Raw genomic sequence first — 21571 nt, 5'->3', positions numbered from 1 at the left:
GCAAAGCTACACAATAGGCTATCTGTGCTCTGCTCACCCCCCTCCCACAAGTATCGAAACCCGGTTTCTAGCAGTGTGAGTCTGCAGACATGCCGCTGTGCCACTGGGGGCATGTCATTTGTTTACGACAGTTTAAATGTTTTTTTTTTTTTATATTTGGTTAGTTAAAAAAGTTTGAAAATATATAGCTAGTCTTCGAATTTCAAACATAAATTATTTACAAAAATATGTGAAAATGTCTCTTTTTTTTGTCATACATATTCATATTTGTACCTTAAAAGAAACATTGAAAAGTTGTATGATTTATCTTGTATAAATTTTAATATATTTAGAGTTACTGAAATATGAGTAAGCGCTCAAGGTAAAATAAATAATTATGAGCTAGAATATCTAGGTTATCATTTTGAAACGTTTCTACCATATTTATTGAAATATTCTCAGGTCATCCTGTTCCTGCCAATCATCGAGATTCATCAGAAGCCATGTTATATAGTAGTGCTTTATTTTCTCTGCATTTGGCTGAGTATTTACTCACATTAGAGTAAAATATCTGAATACAGATTTATAAACAATTGCTATACCTTTAGAGCACATTCCAAGCTAACATAAAGACAAGAACTTACACGTTAGACTGAAAATAGTGAGATGGAGAGAGAGCGTTAGCTATGATTTTTCGTAGCATAATTCTAGCTCAAAAAATGCCTTAAAATATTTGTGGCTAAACGATCTGATAAGACAATCTATCATGATAGAATTCACAGTAAAATCTACATTTCCATTGGTAAACTCGAAGTCTAAGAAACTCTGTTGTAAAAGTATGGCAAAATATGAGAATCTCAACAAGTCTATCAATCTAGCAAAAAATGTATCTTGAACAAAGGAAATATTATAAGTTCTCTCGCTCTTTAGGTGCACGCCCTATCCACATGACCGAAAGCCAGTCATATCCTTCTTGACTTATCCAGTCCTGTAAAGCTACATTAAATGGAAGGTTTACCGTTTGTACTTCAATTATTTGTTATTAATATCATTAAAGATAATTATTAAATAAAAAATTACTTTAAAGAAATTTTAAATATAATAATAGAAATTTTATTTGCTTGATTACTGAAAAAATGCTTAAGCTAAAAAAAACCATAATATTTTTGTAAGCTATTTATTATGATTGTTTGTTTGTTTTGGAATTTCGCACAAAGCTACACGAGGGCTATCTGTGCTAGCCCTCCCTAATTTAGCAGTGTAAGACTAGAGGGAAGGTAGCTAGTCATCACCACTCACCGCCAACTCTTGGGCTACTCTTTTACCAACGAATAGTGGGATTGACCGTAAAATTATAACACCCCCACGGCTGAAAGGGCGAGCATGTTTGGTGTGACCGGGATGCGAACCCGCGACCCGCAGATTACGAGTCGCACCCCTTGACACACTTGGCCATACCGGGCCTATTTATTATGATATGATACATAGTGTGATCATGTGGTTTTAGAATAAATAAGTATAATTTTGTATATTTTTGCTCTTTCTAACTTCCAACTTGATAAATGGATAAACAGATCTGTGTTAGATGTTTACGAAAGATCTAATTCTTGCTTGAGGTTACTAAGAAGACTAGGCCTTACTTACGCGATTAAATAAAGAGGCATGTATTTTTATTTTCTTGTTTTCATTTATTTTGATGTTTTTTTCTAATTTATGCATTTAAAATTCTTTGCCTTAATACAATGTTTACAATTATAATATTTATGAATTGGCTTTTATATGGAACCAGTTATTAATATTATTATACATTATTAAAAATATACAGTTCTACTTATTAAGATTGTTTGATGATTTTGCCTTTAAAAATTGGATAAAAAACACGTTTACATAAGAAAACACTTTCATTAATGCCTATAATTGAAAAAAAGACTACTTAATAACTGCTAAAATTATAATGACTTCTAAAAAATATAATTAACAAAGATAAGAAACTACTTTTAGGTGTATTTTTATGTCAGAAAACTATCAGGAACACAGAGCCATGTTGTGTTTGAAGTGTAAATCTCATTTGAAATCGGTATGGTGCTCGGTTGAAAGATGACTAAATGAAGGTCTGTTATTGGTCCATTTTAGAATACGAATCTCTACGTTGTTTTCCGAAGATGACGCAGTGGTTAATGTCTGTAAATGCAGAGACCGTCATTTTAGTTGGATACAAATTGTATAGAAAGTTAGAAATGTAAGTGTTAAAACCTATATTTTGATATGATTTACGCATTTTTGGATACATTACTGTACAAATTAAAATTAGTTCTGTTTCAGACATAATTTTGTGATACTGTAGAAGATTTTATGGAAAACTCAAAGAAAATTTGTATATGTGATTTGGACCAGCGTGACAGTGATACCTTAGCTACGTGCTAGTGACGACAAATTGTGGTGATAGTAGGCTAAAGGCCTATGGTATAGATAGGTTTGATACTAGATTGATCGAGTAGTGCAGATTTTTTTTTTAATCTCCGTGTATGTATGCTTCATATTAGGATGTGGCGATAATTAAACCGTGAGCATTTTAGATATAAACTGGAAAATATATATATATCGGAAGATAATGAGTGGAAGGCTGAGAACTACATCGTCATCATTTGCTGAAACCAGTGAAGGTAACAAATGCCAGCAGCAACAGCCAACTTTCTCAGGAGTTAAAATAAGCAGTAAGTGTAACAGTAATACTAATAGTTAAATTTAAACTAGCCGCAAATCTATCGCTTTTAGAATAGAAGTGAATTGGAGAGTCTTAATCTTAAATTATTATGTGTTATGACACAATACATTAATAGTGTTTGTCAATTCAGTAATACTACTGCTAGTAATATACAAGCTACAACATTGACTATTAGTATTACTTTGAGGAAGATATTTTTCATTTTCTTATTTATGTATGGTAAAACACAGTATCAAACATATAAAAAGTATTATTATTAGTAAGAAAGGCATTGCAAAAATAAATTTTATTCTCAGTGTAAAAAAATAGACAAATGTGAGATATTACATAATTTTGATATAGTGATAAAGCCATTACTTGAAGTTCCTTGAAGGTTAAATGTGTAAATTATGTAAAACTTGGAATAACTGAAATAGAGGAAATAAGATATTGAGTGTGGGATTTCAGCATAGTATGAGTAAGAAATGGTAAAAATATATTCTATAAGGTTTTTAAGATAAAGTGAAATAAATTTTGAGAACTCTTTTATTAACAAACAATTACTAACTTGATAAAGCCACTCCACTTGTCACTGTCACCATTATATTCACTTCAGTGTATAGACCAAAAGTTTTATCTGTAAGGCTAGTGACATGGTGGAAGGTAAAGAAATTATTAAGGTAGGTAGACAGCTTTCAAATAATTAACTAAATAGTCTGATTTCAGTGGTAAGGAAATTATTAGAACATTAAATGAAATAAATTCTACAAGAACATTAACCCTTATTATCATAGATAGTATAGATGTAGAAAAGGAATGAGATGTCTTGCATATCTGCTAACTTTCTTTGAAAATGTAACAATTAATGTAGATATGAGTAGTGCTGTGATTTATAATAAGAATATATCAACAGATAAATTAGTTAAATTGATTAAGAGCTTGTTGGGTTATAGAAATGGGTTTTAGTTGCAGACACATTGAGTACAAGTCAAAAAAGAGGTCATTGATTCATTTGATAAGATGCTTGTTGACATCATAACATATGGACAACAGAACACATTTGGTCCTTCAGAGTTATCTCTGTACATTCATTTTTTTAAAAAAATGAATATTTAAACTCATTTTTATTTTTCAGAACATCATCATTTCCTTTCTTAAGATGTAAAGTGCCACTGTCCATTATTGAGCCAGTAACCCTGTTTAATAAGTAAAACTTCCTAATGTTTGACCTGTCTTTGCTAAACATTTAACATCTGTTCTCTTATCCTGTTATTTTTGGAACACACAGAAATTGGAGATCTTTATTCTTTAATAATATCACTTCTTACCCTTCTTTTTATTCTGAGAGGAGATAAATCAAAATAACATTTCTATCCATTAAATCATCCTTTCAAGACTTTTCAGTGTTTTAACATTTTTAATAGGGAGACCAAAATTGTACATGTAATTTCAAGTAAGTCCTAACTAATAATATATAGAATGATAATTAACCCTTTTCACTTGTAATAAAAACAAAATAGCTGTATATGCTGCTTTCTTCTGTTTTCTCTTAATTTTCCACTATTAGAGGTCATTTAACAAATATTTGTCCAACTTAATTGAACTACATCATTCTACAGTACCTCAACATTCTCAATATAACTGAGATCTTAATTATATTAACACACTACTAATTATGTTTCTATCAATGTTATTCATCTAGATAAGAAAAAGATACCTAACCACTGACCCCCTAAGACATTCCACTAGAAACAAGTGTCAGGTTGAATGGACTTCATTAATAATAGCTTTTCACTTTTTGTCATCCTATAATGTAATTATCTTGTCTTTTTTGAACCCATTCTCATGTGATTTTCTTGTATTGTTCACACTTTTTCCATCTTCCAGATAAGCAGCATCCTTAAAAAATAGATTGGTAAGGCAAGATTTACCTTCACCAAACATGTGTTGGCTTTATTTGATGATGATATATCTCACAAAATAATTTTGCAAAATTTTGTTCATTACATTCTAGAATTTTTCCCACTACAAAAGCAGGGCTTGAAATCCATACTAGCAAGTTCCTTATTAAGTCAATATTGTAGCATTAACTTACAGAAAGTAATTGCTAGTATGAATATCAGAAGAAATGTTTGTAGGTTCTTACTTTTGAGTATCACTAAACATTATATATGCATTCCAGTCATTTATATTGCATGATTCTGAGTACTAGGGCTACTGTAGATAGGGTTAACAAGGTTCATTAGTTTGTTGGTGCCATTTGAGATGCATGGCATATTCAGTCTTAAGTATCAGGAAAGTGGGATAGCAAAAACATAGCTTTAACTTATTTAATTACTTGCTAAGGCAGATAACAAGTGGACTAGCTAGCTAGACTTGAACCTTTACAGTGCAGTTTTGTGGACAACACAGGAAGAAAACTGTGACAAAGTAGGTGGTTATTGGAGGTAATAATAAAACATAAATTAAGAAAGCTGTCAGTGTTTTTTCTATGTTTGTCATATTTTAATTATAATTGACAGTATGAGACATGTCACTCTTGATTTTTCAAAATACAATGAATCATGAAAACCAAAATGCATTTGTCCAGATGAAATGGTTTGATTGCTGTCTGGCCATTACATTTTGGTGATTAGGGTGCAAGGGAGCTGTGAGAGTATGCTGTGAATGTTTCCACTCTTCTCTTTCAACCTAAGCCCATCACCTTTCCTGGTCTTCTAATGAAAGGTTTCTTGGATTTTCCATTAGGGTTTCCAAATTGGCATTGGCTACATGTTCTATTGGAACACAACAAAAATTCCATTCATATCAGCTGGTATCATCCACTCATCTGGGAGTGCTGATTACAGCATATGTAACTACCCTGTGGAGTCCCCTTGGTGTGGATTCTTGTACGGGGTGAAGGGACCTCCCAGGGAAGGTTCTGTTCTTTTAGGTTACTTCCTCTGGGATCTAAACATCCACCCACATGTTTGCCGTGTGTGGCAACCCGTGAAGGGGAGGAGAGGATCCTGGTGGTTGAGGGGTTCAACCCTAACACACCACTTTGGCCCTTGAATTCGTGTAGACGGGCAGCCTTGGGGTGACTCCTTTGGGTGTATTGGCTGGTCCACTTGGACTAGAGTCAACCAAGTATGCAAGTTATTAGCAGGTGTTGTGGACATTGTGTCTGATGCTGGTGTTTGGGTATAGTGCTCATAAAACCCTGGCATTGCTGCAGTGTCCTTGCTTGACATTGTAGTGCATCCCCTCGTAGGGCTCCATGGTGAGTGGGGTCAGAGGGCATCGAAATTTTCTCTTTTTCCTATGGTTCCTCATAATAAAAATTTAAATAAAATAATGAAAAAAACAGTCAACAGGTAAACGGCCACGTCTTGAAGACTGATCAGCAATCTTCAACATCTGTACCACCAGTTGTACTTCATTTTCTCATTCTACTTTCTCTTTCACAAAACCTTTAGGGCAAATGTTCCCCTTTTTTATTTAGAAGGGACTGGAGGATTTGCTGGCTGTCCAAAGTCAGTAAAGAAGCTTCGATTTGGAGACATATTGGTTGAAACATCCACATCCCAACACAGTGAACTCCTCTTGAATTCAAAGGCAATTAGGGATGTACATATTGAAGTTACCCCTCATGCTACCTTGAATTCGAGTCAGAGATTCTTGCTGGTTTCTTCACTCAAGGAGTTTCTGCAGTGAGGCATCTCCACTCACAAAGACTGAGTTACACTGCCGACAAATATCCCGTTTTGACATTTACATCACCAAATGCACCTGCCACCATCAAGGCAGGTTATCTAAATTGCAGGGTACGACCATACATTCCAAACCGTCTCCAATGTTTCCAATGTCAGAGGTTCGGCCACTCAAAGACGTCATGTCGTGGTTCCCTGACATGTGCTCGTTGTGGCGCCAAGGACCACTATGCCTGTGAGTCTGACACGGATCCATATTGTGTCAACTGAAATGGTTCTCACCCTTCATACTTTTGTTCTTATCCTAAATGGTTGGAGGAAAAAGAGATGCAGCATTTGAAAATGACTCATAACATCAGAAATTGCTGTCCACCACTACATCTCAGATATATGCTGCTGCAATTTGTTCCACAACTTCAGTGGGAGTGCAGACAGATCTCCCTGTGCCTCCAAGAGAATCGTTCTCAAAACAAATGAAAAGCCTTTTGACCTCCATAGTTAAAAAAGTTGATGAATCAACTTCTACACCCATCTCTGTTCTTCCCATACATTCCAACAAACCCCAAGATCCACATCCTTTGGTTCCAGGTACAAACATTTTTTCAGATACATCTTTTTTTCCAACCCCAAGATGCAAAACAATCATTCGTTTGCATCCTCACTCAATGGAATTCCCTTCCAACAACAAAGGGCAGGATCCACGGAAGTCGATAGACCTCCTATGGATAAGGACAGTAAGGAAAAAAGACGTGGTCATAAACAGTAGGGTTCTCCAGCCACTTCACCTATGAGTCATTAAAAATGACCACCTTGATACAAAGGAACTGTCGAGGTTTACACTCTAATATGGATGACATCAAAACACTGATTGCTTCCTACCATCCTGTATGTCTTTTCCTTACAAGAAACATTTCTGAAACCTGCCAATACAGTCACCTTTCAGCAGTTTTCTCTGTACAGAAATGACAGGCTGTGTGATGGACGAGTACATGGAGGGGTGGCACTGTTGGTTGATCAGCATGTGCCCACCCTGTTTTTGTCACTCAACACACCCTTGGAGGTCGTAGCCATCAGTGTTTCCTTGGGTCATACCATCACTGTTTGTTCTCTCTACCTGTCACCTGGAAAGACATGATCAATCAGACCTTGATGCTCTCATTGAACAGTTGCCATCTCCCTTTTTCATCCTGGGGGACTTTAATGGACATCATACCCTCTGGGGAAGTACTGTTATTGATAGAAGAGGTTGCTCTGTAGAGCATATGCTCTCTCATCACAACCTTTTTCTTTTCAATACTGGTTCTTCCACTTATTTTCATGCACCAAGTAAGTCCTTTACCACTATTGATCTCTCAGTTTACTCCCCTTCATTATTCTTCCATTTTTCATGGAGGGTTGACAATAATCCACTTGGCAGTGATCATTTTGCTATACTTTTAAGAGAGACTGGCCTTGGTTGATGCCACCCTACCTGCGTGCCCCGGTGGAAGCTGGATCAGGCAGACTGGTCCACTTTCACTGCTCTGACAGAACTTGATCCTGCCATTGTCTGTCGGCCATCAATGGACGACTGTGTGGCAGCAGTAACTCACTGTATTATACAAGCAGCTACTCAGTGTATTCCTAAAACCTCAACACGTTTTCCACTGTATCCTCATCTGTGGTGGAATCCTGCCTGCCACATGGCATGAAGGCTCAAAAACGGGCCTGGGATACTTTCCATAGATATTCCACACTTTCAAACTGCATCGCTTTTCAGCGGGCCTATGCACAAGCTAGGTGGGTGAGATGTCAAAGCCAGAAGGAATCTTGGATTAAGTTCATAACTAGCATATCTTCTACCACCAGTTCCAGGTCATATGAAACAGGGTTTGTAGTGGGCACTACATTTCTGCCCCCTCACGATCTTACTCTCTGATGGCCAAGAAGTAGCTGATGTTTGGAGTATCGCCCATACACTAGGTGAAAGCTTTTGCCAGGTATCTAGCACTTCTGCTTGTTCCTCCACTTTCATAGCTATCAAGACTCGGGCAGAGCATTCACCTCTTTCCTTTCAAGCTGATTGTCCCTTTGAGTATAATCATCCCTTTACACTGGTGGAACTCAAACTGGCCCTTCATTGGTCTGGCAGAACATCGGTTGGACCTGATGATATACACTATGACATGCTGTGCCATATATCTCCTGCTCCTCTTGCTATTCTTTTGATTGTTTTTAACTGGAACTGACAGGAGAATGTTTTTCCTGATTCATGGTGTCAGGCTATTATCCTACCTATCTCCAAGCCTGGGAAGGATCCCAAGATTCCTTCAAACTACCATCCATGTGCTTTGACAAGCTGTCTCTGTAAGACCTTAGAGAGACGGTTAATGCTGGTTTTTTTTGGTTCTTCGAATCAAACAACCTCCTCTCACTCACCCAGTGTGGGTTTCAACAACAGCATTCTACCATGGACCATGTAATTAGACTTGAAACATCAATCAGAGAAGTCTTTCTCAAACGACAACATCTTTTATCAATATTCTTTGACATTGAGAAGGCTCATGACACAACATGGAGGTATGGCATTTTGCAAGATCTCCATATCTATGGGTTACGTGGCTATCTCTCCATTTTTATTAAAATTTGTTCAATGGACAGAAGATTCCAAGTTCGTGTGCTTTCAAAACTTTCCCATTCTTTTCTACAGGAACTTGGGGTCTCTCAGGGCTGTGTTCTGAGTGTCACACTTTTCAGTATGAAGATTAATGCCATCACTGAACAACTCCCTCTCATTGTTGCAAACAGGCTCTATGTCGACAACTTTCACATCTCATGTCAGTTGTAGAACACGAGATACATTGAACAGCAACTACAAACTGCCCTTGATCGTGTGCTGAAGTGGACCATGGCAAATGGCATTAATTTCTCTCTCTCTAAAACCATTTGCATGCACTTCTGCCACCAATGGGGTATTCACCCTGATCCTGAACTCTGTATCGGTGAAGTTTTGCTGCCTGTGGTCCTTGAAACAAAGTTCTTGGGGCTTATCTGTGACCGTAAACTGACCTTTATACCACACTTAAAGCAGCTACTGGTCAAATGCACAAGAACACTGAACATTCTCCGTGTCCTCTCTACCACCAGTTGGGGAGCAGATCGATGTTCCATGTTATATAAGATAAGTCGTACTCTTATTCAATTGAAACTTCAGAGAGAGAGACCTGAGCTAGTCACCGAGCAAGTCAGACGTGCCAATATGTTATTCAGAACGGAACGTTCATCCTCGCCAGTCAGGCAGTTAATGCTGCCCGTAATCGTCGACGGCTTACCGCCGAACCTCACGCCGTACCAAGTCGCCACGTTGCTCGCCCGAGCCAAGCCTGGGGCAACCATCGAACCGTCCAGGACCCGTATTTTACGCTGGGGAGGAATCCTCATCCAACCAGCCACTACTGCAGACCAAACCTATCTGTGCCAGCCATGGAACACTGAATTTAAAGTAAGTTGTTCCCCTACTAAAAGTCCAGTCAATCTTTATTCTGTATTCCTCAGGGGTGTCGACCCATCAATTCAACCAGAAGAAATTAGACAAACCATAGAACCCCAAATACAAGCCAAGGTATATGCAGTTCATCGAATCTATTCTAAGAACAGTAATCATCCCACACACTTCATGAAGATAGTGACAACGTCGAAGTACAGTGCCGACTGTATTTTACGAGATGGCTGTTATTATCATATATTTCATTTTAGAGCCGAACGCCCACATCGACGACCACTCAATAATGGTTCAAACCAAGCACTCAGATATCGCAAACAACCAACGGAAATCTTCCAACATGAAAATACCAAAATACCGCCGAGTTCAGACCGTATTAGAAGAAACATGAAGACGGATTCAGACAACCCGACTCGGAAGACGACAGCACCCATTGTTAGCAACACGCCAAGTTCCAGTAGTTCAAGAAAGAAAAAGGACAGTTCCTGCCAGACTTCAATCCCAGTTCCACAGAATTCAACAACCAGCCAGACTCAAACCATTACGAAGATAACCATCGACGCGACAGCACAAACTGAAAAACAATCTACCTCCTCGCAGAAAACTCAAACCAAAATCTCGAGAAGAAACAAAGCATCACAGACCAGCGAAGAACAACTCACCGAAGAACAGCCAGTAGTTCCACCACCAAGACCACGTTTCTCACTTGCACCAATGGGCTTCAAGTGTGGAAACAAGTTCATGATGTAGTTACCACGCTATCTACAAGACTGCAGCTAACAGTTTCCACGTATACCACCAACATAGTTCATCAGTTTTTTTGTTTTTTTTCCCAGCTACTTCCGGGCACGGTCTGGGTAGATTATTCGGCACCCAGGCCGTGAAAGTGGTTTTCTCGGTCACTCCGCTTCCCCTACAGCAAAATCTCTGGCATCGGACCTGTAGGTCCCAGCCTCATTCTGAAAAGGGCGTTTACCCAGTCAAGGGTATCCAATCAATCACAGTAAATTTTAAAATCAATTCGCCAGCCTCCAGGGTACTCCATCCTCGAGCCAAGGTCTGGCTCACTTCACTTTCACTGCTTTCGTCCAGTTCTCCCGTCCTTCCTGTCACTCACAAATACACCACTCCATTTTTTGAAATGTTAAAAATAAAGTAAAAATTCCACGGATATTTTAAAACATTTCTCACGTAAGGGGACGAAGAGGAACTACAAAGTTCCTGAACACTCCAGTTGGAGAGAGAACTCTTCTGATTTCTCTCTCTCTAAACTGAACCCCTGCCACGTTAGTTTAGTTTAGTTTAGTTATTCAATTGAAAGTCGACTATGGATCACTGGTCTATAGCTCTGCCAGACTCTTGGCCTTAAAAATGCTGGACCCCATTCATCATCAAGGACTTTGACTCTGCACTGGGGCTTTCCGCACTTCCCCAGTTTAGAGCTTATATATAGAATCTCGTGAACCTTCTCTGCACCTTTGCCGTTTGCAACTGTCTTTACTATATTCTTCAAAACTTTGTTTCTTACCAAAGCATCCAACCTTGGGATGTGTTTTCCTTCCTCAGTGGGCCATACTTTTTCAGAATAGACAATCTGCCATTGCTCCTTTGGCCTTTGCGTCCAGGCGCAATTGGATGAATTGGGTCTGTCCTTGGACAACATTGCAGAATCCACTGGTGAGCCCATCCCACCATAGCTTATTACAGTTCCCAAATGTGACCTTTCTTTAAGTCATCTGAGAAAATCAGGTACTCCTGATTGGAAGTACCATCTTTTATTTACTGAACATCTTTCAAACAATCTTTCCATTCCAACTGATTTGGATGGTTCCAAATCAGGTGACTCTGTGGGCTCTGCCATAGTTTGTTGCAGTTTGGTGGTTGTGTGCAGAATCCCCTCTACAGCTTCTGTGTTCACTGCTGAACTGTATGCCATTTCTCTTGCCCTGGATCATATTGAAGCTAAGCAGTACTCCAACTACACTATTTATACTGACTCACTTGGTTCTCTACTAGCCCTGGAATTGATTCACTTCAGCTCACACCCTGTTCTTGCTGATATTCAAAACCGACTGCCCCATTTCTCATTAACATCTATTTTTATTCAGTTTTTCTGGATACGAGGCCATGTTGGTATTCGTGGGAAGGAGCTTGCAGACACGGCAGCTAAATCTGTCTGCTCTGGCACTATCACCACTGTGCCTATTCCATACATGGACTATGGTCCTGTATTCAAGGCTTGGCTCCATGCCAGCTGGCAGTCAACTTGGAGTGAGCAATGTGAAAACAAGCTTTTCCAAATAAAATCCTTTATTGAACTTTGGCCATCTAGCTTCCATAAGATTTGGAAAGAGGAAGTTGTTGTGACTAGAATACGCATTTATCACAGTTTTTTAACTCATCGTTTTCCTTTATCTGGAACTGATGCACCAGTGTGTAGTTTGTGTGATACTTAGGCCACAGTAAACCACATTTTACTTTCTTGCCATAATTACGACTCTCAACGACGGCACTATTTTAAACATGTTCTGTCCCAAGGTTTGTCCATAACATTAGACTGTTATTGGTGATGGTGATACTGTCCACCTTGATAAAGTTTTCAGTTTTTTAATGTCATTTAAGTGTTTGATATTTATTCATTACACCTTTTTAATTGTAGTTCCCTTTTAAGAATTCACAATCTTTCAAGTTTGATTTGAAATTGGAAAATGGTCATGACATTAAATAACTTGACACCAGGACTGGAAAGGCCAACTTCAGGTGACTAACACTGCTGTTTGAACTACCCTTTAGTCATCCTGTAGAGTTATTATTACACATTTCCTGCATGTCTTTTAACACTTTTATTACTTTACTTTTTGATACTGGCCATAATGACACATGACCCAGAACCAGGACTGGAAAGGCCAACTTCAGGTGACTGATGATGGTTCTTGTACTTACCTGTTAGTCTTCCTGATGGGTTATGATAATTAACATTATGCTACAGAAAGTTCTTTACAACTTCTCTTTCTGTAGTTTCTCTCTTAACATTGTAGACTGGATGTCAACATTGGTTTTATGCTATTTATGTTTTTTAAATGCTATTTTGTTTTACCTTCATTTCCTTTTATGAATTTTACTACATTTACTTTATTTTTACATTTTTACCAGGCATTTGGTGCAGATAGCTCAGCTGCTTTGTGCCATAAAGCACTAAATGAACCAACCAATTAAGTATGGAGTTCATTACTGTGGGTGCTTGACTCAGTTTGTATTAGTAAGGGAGTCATCTTTGACACAGATCAATGGGTCTTTCAGACTTTTCAAAGAGGCTTACCCCATCATTACGTGTCTACTCCTCCATTATCTCTCATAATGGTTGTTTCCCCCAAGGATCATCATATCCAGTCAGTGAGCAAAAGCCAACAAAAAAATCTGCACACAGAGGACAAAGTTTGTTGACTTCTATATTAATGGTTTTTATTCCTGTCTGTTTTTAGTACCAAAGATAGGTGATTGGACACCTGTCATCAGTCTCTCTTGTCTCAATCATTTGGTGTAGCCTCCTTGGTTTATGAAGGAGTCGTTTCTTTTCCTTTGGTGGCACATTTCACCCAGTCTGGATGACAGTTTGATGTTGATGATGCCTATCTTCCATATCTTGAACGAGTTTCCAAGTATAATGCATTATATATGTTTATTCATGAGAGACAGGTTTTTTAGTTTTGCACTCTTCCATTTGGCCTCTCATCTGCCCCATACATCTTTTCACATCATTTTCACTCAGGCATTCACACTCACCATTATATGGATGACTGGCTTTCTCTTGTTCCTTCCTACCACTTGGCAGAACTTCACACTTGAGCTCTTTATCTGAAGCTGTGAAAGTTGGTTTACTCATCAAAACAAAGAATACTTCTTTATTCCACACAGTACCTCTTCCATTTAGAGTGTTTTTCAATTCCTGCTTTGGTTTTACCCAACCTTCTACTCTTCACCTTCAGGCCATGGAAAGGGCTGTTTTTCTAATACAGTTGCATCTCTTTGGATGGGGGGGATGTGATCATCCTTGAAATCACTCATTCCTTTATGTTAGGCCCACGTGTTCCTTTCAATGGTCGGGACCAATGAAACATTTGCACACATGTGCTGGATTGTCAGGTGATCCAATCAGCTTCCAACCTGCTTGATCTTTACTGATGGTTGGACAGATACACATCTTTTCACGGATGCTTCTCTCCAGGGATGGGGTTCTTGTATTGGGGATATAAAATTCTAGACCCTCTGTACAAAAGAGGAATCTTCTTCCCCGTGAATACCTTAGTATTTCTGGCAGTTAAGTGAACCATGTCTTTGGGTCTTGCATTGTTGTAAATGATGGTGATAGTGTTTCACCTTGACAATTCCAGGGTGGTCTCATACATTTCCAAGCAGGGGGGGGGGGACACTCACTCCTGGTGTTCCTGTTCTCACACATTCCATTTTCTATTTTGGGCCCACAGTTATGAGATTGTTTTTTTTTCTTGTCATGTTCCAGGTGTAATGAATTTGGTGGCTGATTATACATTGCATTCCAGCAGAATTCATCTCAGAGAATGGATGCTTCATCCACAAGTTTTTTATTGGATACCTCATATTGATGTTTTTTGCCACACACTGAAATGCTTAGCTTCCATCCTTTTGGTCTCTTGTACTTCACTTTCTGACTTTGGTTATAGATGCTCTCAGTCAGGATTGGATCAGTCTTCATTGTTACACATTTTTTCTAATTCATCTGTTGTCCAAATTTCTTGCATTGATTTACTCTTCATTTTGTTGAGTTATTCTGATGGTTCTTTATTGGCTGGCTAAGCCTTAATTTCCATCCTTTACTATCCTCAGTAATGCCAACTTCTGCTTCCTCACTGACCATCTATCTTATGTCAGACATTTTTCATTTGGCAGTCACGATTTCATGACTTCACAGTTCCCTTTTATGTGGTTTGTTTTGTGATATCAGAGATTAACCTTTTAGGTAGCATCTTTTTTAATGTTTTCCATATAGCATTCTTCTTCAGAATATTATTAATGGAAATTATTTATTTGTTGTTTGTAGTCTCTCAGATATGTTTTTGATCCTCATCCCATTTTGCTGCATATTGTTCCATGTCTGACATGGTTATTTGACAAAGATTTTGCAACTTTATCCATTTCTCTATATAAGAACTTTGCCAACTAATTTTTGTTTTGCTAAGATTAGTAAAGTTTTTGAGTCCCTAGTTTTGTTCCATCTGAAATGTTTCAGGGTTCTCCATCTTACTCATTCGCAGGCATTGCTTTGTTAGATATGTTTCTTTTGAACTCTGCACTAGCTACTGGTTGACTGATAAAAAAATCCAAATGAGTTATGCTGGGATGGGGTATTCTGTAAGACAGCCTTATGGCTTTCTGGATGATAAACAGTTATACACGCTTATGGACTGTCCTGAGTAAAGCGTAAGGAGATGTTGACCAACCCAGCTGGCCCCTAAATTGATTAAATTGGGGTAAGTTTGCTTTTCAAAATAGGGAGCATGGCTCACATATTATAGTGTTTCCAGGACAATGTTTCTCAGGGCTTCCCAGTGTGCATCATCCTCCATTTCTCCTGGTGGATTTTAGAGTCCTTTCCATTCCCAGTTTTCACTTGCAAGAGTCATGAACAGAGGTTGGTTCCTCCTGAGTGATATTTTAACTCATTATTACACTCTAAAGAAGAGAGTGAAGCTGGATGGTTTTCCCAGATACATGGTGGAAGCAGGACCAACCTACATGACAGCCTCTTAATAATTTCAACTAGAAAAAACACTTAGCTGTCTGGTTCTGTTGAGCATAGCCCTTCTTTTTGGTTGTGTTAATTTCAGTGATCATGGAGGAAGATCCTTCACCCCTTGTAATTCTGCACATAAAATGTAAATTCCTGTGACATTGGTTGGATTTAGTTTGTTCCACATACTCTTTGTTATTTCATAGGACAAGGGGATATTGGCTTGCTTCTCAGAATAGAGAATTAGAATTCCTTATCATAATTCCAGACCTAATAATATCTGTTTCTTTAAGTTGGGTCAAGGGTTTGTCCACTTTTGTGTTAATTGCCTTCTCCTCATAATTATGGTGGCTCAACATATGAAATTCTGTAACTTTAGGGTTAGAATTCAATAGTAATAACAAAGGAATGAAAATATATCTACAATGTGGTCCTCATACCCTTGTAACTCTGTCTTTGAGTCCACAAACTAATAATTCCAACAATAAGACATGGGATCTTAAGTACTATATTTAAGTAACTATGGGAGATTGTACATCAGCTAGCTGACTTACCCTGACTAAATGTGTCTGGTATTGCAGGAGATGGCCAGTTCTGATTTAGTTGTCCCTCTCAGTACATGCTTTCTTCTCATGGTGTTAGAGTTTTGTTTCTGTGGCTGGTTGTCCTTTATAGCCTACGTGTTAGATTTTACCTTGTCTGAGTGAAGAGCACACCTGTTTCAAAAGTCGTATGAACCCAACTTGTGTGCTGTTACTATATCTCACTTTTACACATATTATTTTCTACACAAATGTGCAGATATTGCCCTCACCAGACTTTCCACCTTGTCATTATGGGATTCTAATTGTAGTGTGAGTGGAGGTTAACATTTTCATATTTCAAAATGTATTTCCAGTAATATTTACCTCTCTCACACTCTCCTTTCTTCCCATGATGGCTGGTGTTTTGATCTGCTAATTTGGACAGACTTAAAAAAAGTAATAATGGAGACCGTGGCTCTAGGATAGGGAGTGCATTAATATAGATGAAAATAATCACAATATTCAACTCACTATGGGTAGTATAATGGGCTGTAAAGGCTGGCATAAATAAGGTATGATTCATACCTATGATTCTACTTAACTAGAGGCTTAAACTTGTTTGATTGTTGTTTTTTTTCCTAATACTACTGATCAGGTTATCAGATTATGGGGTATCGACTGATGTCAAAGATTGTGCACATGCGATTTTTAACATACATTAATAAGAAAGTTAGATGGAAATGACTTTAAACTTGAACAAGATGTTATGTTGGTGGTACTACTCAGTAAATTAATATTAACTATGTATGTCACAGTCATAACACTCGTGATTTACTGATATTTAAAGTGGACAATGGAGAATGGATATTGTCAGCTATATGTTAAAATTTCAAAGTACCAGTAGAAATATTTCAACCTCAGTGAAATTCTTAGCTACATATATTGTGAGTGTGAGTGCAGTGTTTCTACTCCAAACATTAGAAACTAAGTTCATTTTTGATACCTCTTCTTACATAAATAGCTGTTCTTGTTAAAGGCTGATCTTTCTATGCAAAAGAAATGTTCGTGCATGATACAAGCCTTTTATCTCCCTTCATTGGAATTTACCGATTTTAATGCATCTTTCACGAAAATCCTCATGTAACGACCCTCCACCAATTTAAGTGCAACATCCTCTTTTGATACTTGACTCTCTATTCAATTCTACTGAACTATCAGTTCTCATTTGGTAGTATTTGTCTTATAGTGTTTAGTTTGTGCTCCCTTCAAGTGTTTTATTTGAATATTTTTTCCATATCTTTATATTAATTTCTTTTACCAGATTTAATGTTTATTATATAGTAGTGATAATTGTAACCTGTTGAGTTATTCCAGAATGGAATCATTTTATATATCTACCCAGTTATGGAACTCATTGTTTCATTACAAAAACCTTTTGTTTATGCCGGCACAGTTGTGTTTAGTTATTCTATTTGTTTTATGAATTCATTTTTTTCCACTTCAAAGGTTATGTGTTTTGGCTTAACTTTGTTGGGAGATTGAGCATCCAGCACATTGACTTTTGTTCAGTCTCACCTTGAGTTTGGAGTAGTACAGATTTAAAAGTCTTTCAGCTTTGGAAGAATAAGATATTATTCTGTTATGGTTTTTCAGTAATGATATTATCTTTAGTTATTTGTGTTCAGTAACGTAAGTTGCATTATATTGGTTAATACTCATAGTCAACTTTAGATTAGCCATTAAACCTTAGTTGTATCTTTTCTGCCTTATAATTTATTTAGTCTTGCCATGGTCTTTGTTATTTTAGGATTAGCAGTAATTCATCTTTTGGGTATGTCAGTCATAGTTTAACTACATTGGTTTTTCTTTCATATAATCACATTGTTTCATTTGTATTATATATATACATATGAGAGTTGGAGATTATATATGTTGATACATCTGACAGGAATATTTAATGTTCTATAAGAGCCAAATGTAATTTAAACAATGCAGACTTTAAACCTGGTAGATGTGATACATGTAATGTACTTCTGTGAAATCTGAGCAACTGTGAACGAATTTTTATTTATAAAGTTGTAACAGACAAGACTGTATTTTATCAAATGGTTGCTGTTACGGATGAATTTTTGTGCAAAATTATAATATCTCGTGTTTAAGAAGAATAACTTAAGACAAATAAGGTGTTTTTACTTTTAAAGAAAGTAAAGGCTTATATTTTTGTAAGATTTCATTAAACATGGGTAAAAGGTACACTGAATAATACATTTAATTTTTAATGAGTGCTCTGTATACGTTGAACATTTCTCTCATTCCAGTGTTATAATACATGTGATGACAAAATGTAAGATATCCTGTATGTAGTATTGGCAGAAAAATATGAAAATATACTGCTATTCTTTAGATGCAAAAATCCAACATTTCATGAGCAAATTTCTTTCCAGTTCAACAAAAATTTACTTCTTGATTAGGGGAGAATATTGAGCTTTGTTTTATCTGTGTTTCCAAGAAAATGTTTGTTGTAGCAGGATAATTTTTGTTTTATAAAAATCTTGTAAGTCTTGATCAGTTACAATTGGATTATTCTATCAACAAAATGTATAGGAGTACAGATGTACATAATATTAAAATTGTTTTGAAAATGTAAATAAGCAAGTTGTATAACTACAGGTGCTATGAAAAGGTTGTTGCAGAACAGACTGTATCAAAACTGTATTCTGATATTGTTTGGAGTTTTTCATAATAATGTAATTCCATAAAAGAGCAGCACTTTTAGAAAAGGTATGTAATAGCCATTTCCAACAAGAAATATTTATATACTCAAATCATAAAGATGTTTTCAAATCAGGGATTTTAATTCTCAGGATGGAGGATATCCACTACAATTAAGAGCACTGAAAAAACAGAATATGGATCATCAAGTGTTATCACAGCTGTTGTAAGCAAAGTGGAAGAATCCACAGACAAAAAGGTCAGTTGGAAAAGCCATTCATATCCTCCAGGCAATATTATGGAACACAAACAAGGTTCTCTGTCTAGAAGTGAGACCACTTAGGAACGGGTTCACCAAGATGAGGCTTCCAGTCATATCTCCCATTTAACTGAAGTTACACATACCTCAAGCAGCTGGAATAGGAACAGGATATTTATGGTATTCCATACCAAACCATATCAGTCAAGTTTCCAGACAATGTGTTTCTGGATTTGTGTACAAACAGGCTGTTGAATTCATAAAAACTGCTCTTCCAATAAATTAGGTGAATTGTGGAAAGCCTACAGGGAGAACGTGTTTTGAATGTAATATCCTTTACAACAGAGCATTTTGCAAAGGAGGCTACTGTGCTACAGGACTTTTGTCAGGATGCATCATTGTGGACAGGAACAGTGATGGTGTGGTGAGGTCCCAAAAATATTTTGCATTTTGAAATTTTGTAAGATAGTTATATTTGTGAACACACGTCTCATAAAGATCTTCAAGTGCACTATTCAATATTGAAATAAGAAAGTTTGTAAAGAGATGGCTTATTTCTCAATCTAATATTTGTAAACAGTTAAATAGTGCATCTATTTAGTTTCCAGCCTCAACGTTAGGAGAGAAGTTGAAAACTAATGCAAACTACTATATTTGATCAATGAATCACTAAAAGTGAAACATTTCTTGAAAGACTGTAAGAGGTTCAATTTGTATTAGGCACAAGTATATGCAACTAGGTACATGGTATTTTGCAAATAAAATATTGATTGGTCAGAGAAGTACAAAATATTTGCACATGTTCCAGAGATATTTTGCAGAGAATAATTTATGAACACGCACAGCAAAAAATTAAAAGAAAAATATCTGAACAAGAATACAGTGTGAGCCTTGGCTTGAGAAGCTAAGAGCTTGTGGGATCTGAACTGATATCACCATGTACTTGTTATTTGAATAGGTAAAGATCTTGTGGGATCTGAAGTGATATGTTTGTGTAGTTACTGTTTCAATAGGTAAAGTATTTGTAGGATCTTAACTGTATTATGTGTATATTCAGGGGATGAGTACAAATCTTCAGTATTTCAACTGAAATGCTCATGCAAGATTAAGTAAAGATAAAGAGTAAGCAAAGTAATTTATTTCTGTGTCAGAACAATAATAATACTGAATAATAAAAATGTTAGTTACATATTTTACAGGATCTAAAATTAATTTTTAAAGTCAACAGTACTTACCATTGTTAGTGGAGTCAAAACAAAAATTGATAATTTTAGAAAATAATTTTAGGCTAGAAGTAGTAGAGATTGTCAAAAAGAACAGAAACAAATTGAAACAAAATACAAAGATTATATTTTCAAGCCTACAACTAGGGGCACTAAAATATAATCTTTGTATTTTGTTTCAGTACATTTTTGACAATCCCTATTCTCTTTTTTTTTAAATTTAATAACTTACTAATCTTACTTCTTATGTTGTTTTTATGTCCATTTGTGCAGAATAAATTTTAAGCTATGTATGTAAATATGCATTATGTTGAATGTTGCATGTTTTTCAACAGTTTACTGCTGTACTGATTTTTTTGTTTTTCCACCTCAATCAACTTTCAATGAAAAATAATCAACTTTGGATCAGGGGCATTTGTAATGTTCCGTATAAGATAACTGTCTCAATGTTGGTGCAAAATAATCTCCAAATTTTATATTTTTGTGAAACAATAGTATGAATTGATGGGCACATTTTGATTTTCTCTAACAGTAGGAAAATCACCTATTTTGCTTATTGTCAATGTTTGGGTGGTCATGCCAATTAAAGGTAGGTTTTAAATGTTTCAAAATAAGTATTTTTTTTTTAAGGTGGATTTTGCCTGTATTAGAGTTTTGAGCAAATTCCTGTGCAATCTCTGTTATTAACTTCTGATGTATTAAACATTGTAACAAATACTTTTAATTAGTTGGGTGAATAATTTTATCAATTGATTAATTTCATGAAAATGATAAACTAACCAACATTAGTGTTTCTAATTGTTGGTTATTACAACTGTTCAAGTCTCATGTGAAAGTAATTTGTTAGTTCAGCATTTACAATGAGTGAGTCTGATGGTAAATTTGTTAGTAGGGTGTAACTTAAAGACAAACACAGTTAAAATTCAAGATTAAAAGTGAATAGCTTTCTTTGTTACCATTCACTGAGTTAACTTAAGCAAATAAGATACAAGTTATTCCTAAATTTTAGCCATATTTAAATTTCATTCTGTTGTATGGGGTAGCTCTCTCTTTAATAATATAACTTAGTTAACTAATGCATGCTAAGTATTTAAATTTAAGCCAGTATTCTTAAGGTTATCCTTTGCTCATCGGGTAAGAGGAAACATTTTATCTTGAACTGCAACTTTTATTAGACCTTGTGGATTTTGGAGATTATGTTTATATTGATTTTCTGAGGATCTAATA

At 36.4% G+C, this 21571-nt stretch overlaps 1 long non-coding RNA gene across 1 annotated transcript; it reads left to right on the top strand.

Moving 5' to 3' along the window:
- The first annotated feature begins 2105 nt into the window (after positions 1-2105).
- LOC143225434 (uncharacterized) lies at positions 2106-19540 on the top strand. Its single transcript, XR_013013848.1, has 2 exons — positions 2106-2693; positions 19015-19540. It is a non-coding gene; the product is annotated as an uncharacterized LOC143225434 (long non-coding RNA).
- The last annotated feature ends 2031 nt before the right edge of the window (positions 19541-21571 follow it).

Source organism: Tachypleus tridentatus, chromosome 9 (assembly GCF_004210375.1).
Source record: "Tachypleus tridentatus isolate NWPU-2018 chromosome 9, ASM421037v1, whole genome shotgun sequence".
Lineage (NCBI taxonomy): Eukaryota > Metazoa > Arthropoda > Merostomata > Xiphosura > Limulidae > Tachypleus > Tachypleus tridentatus.
This window is presented reverse-complemented; position numbering and strand designations above follow the sequence as displayed.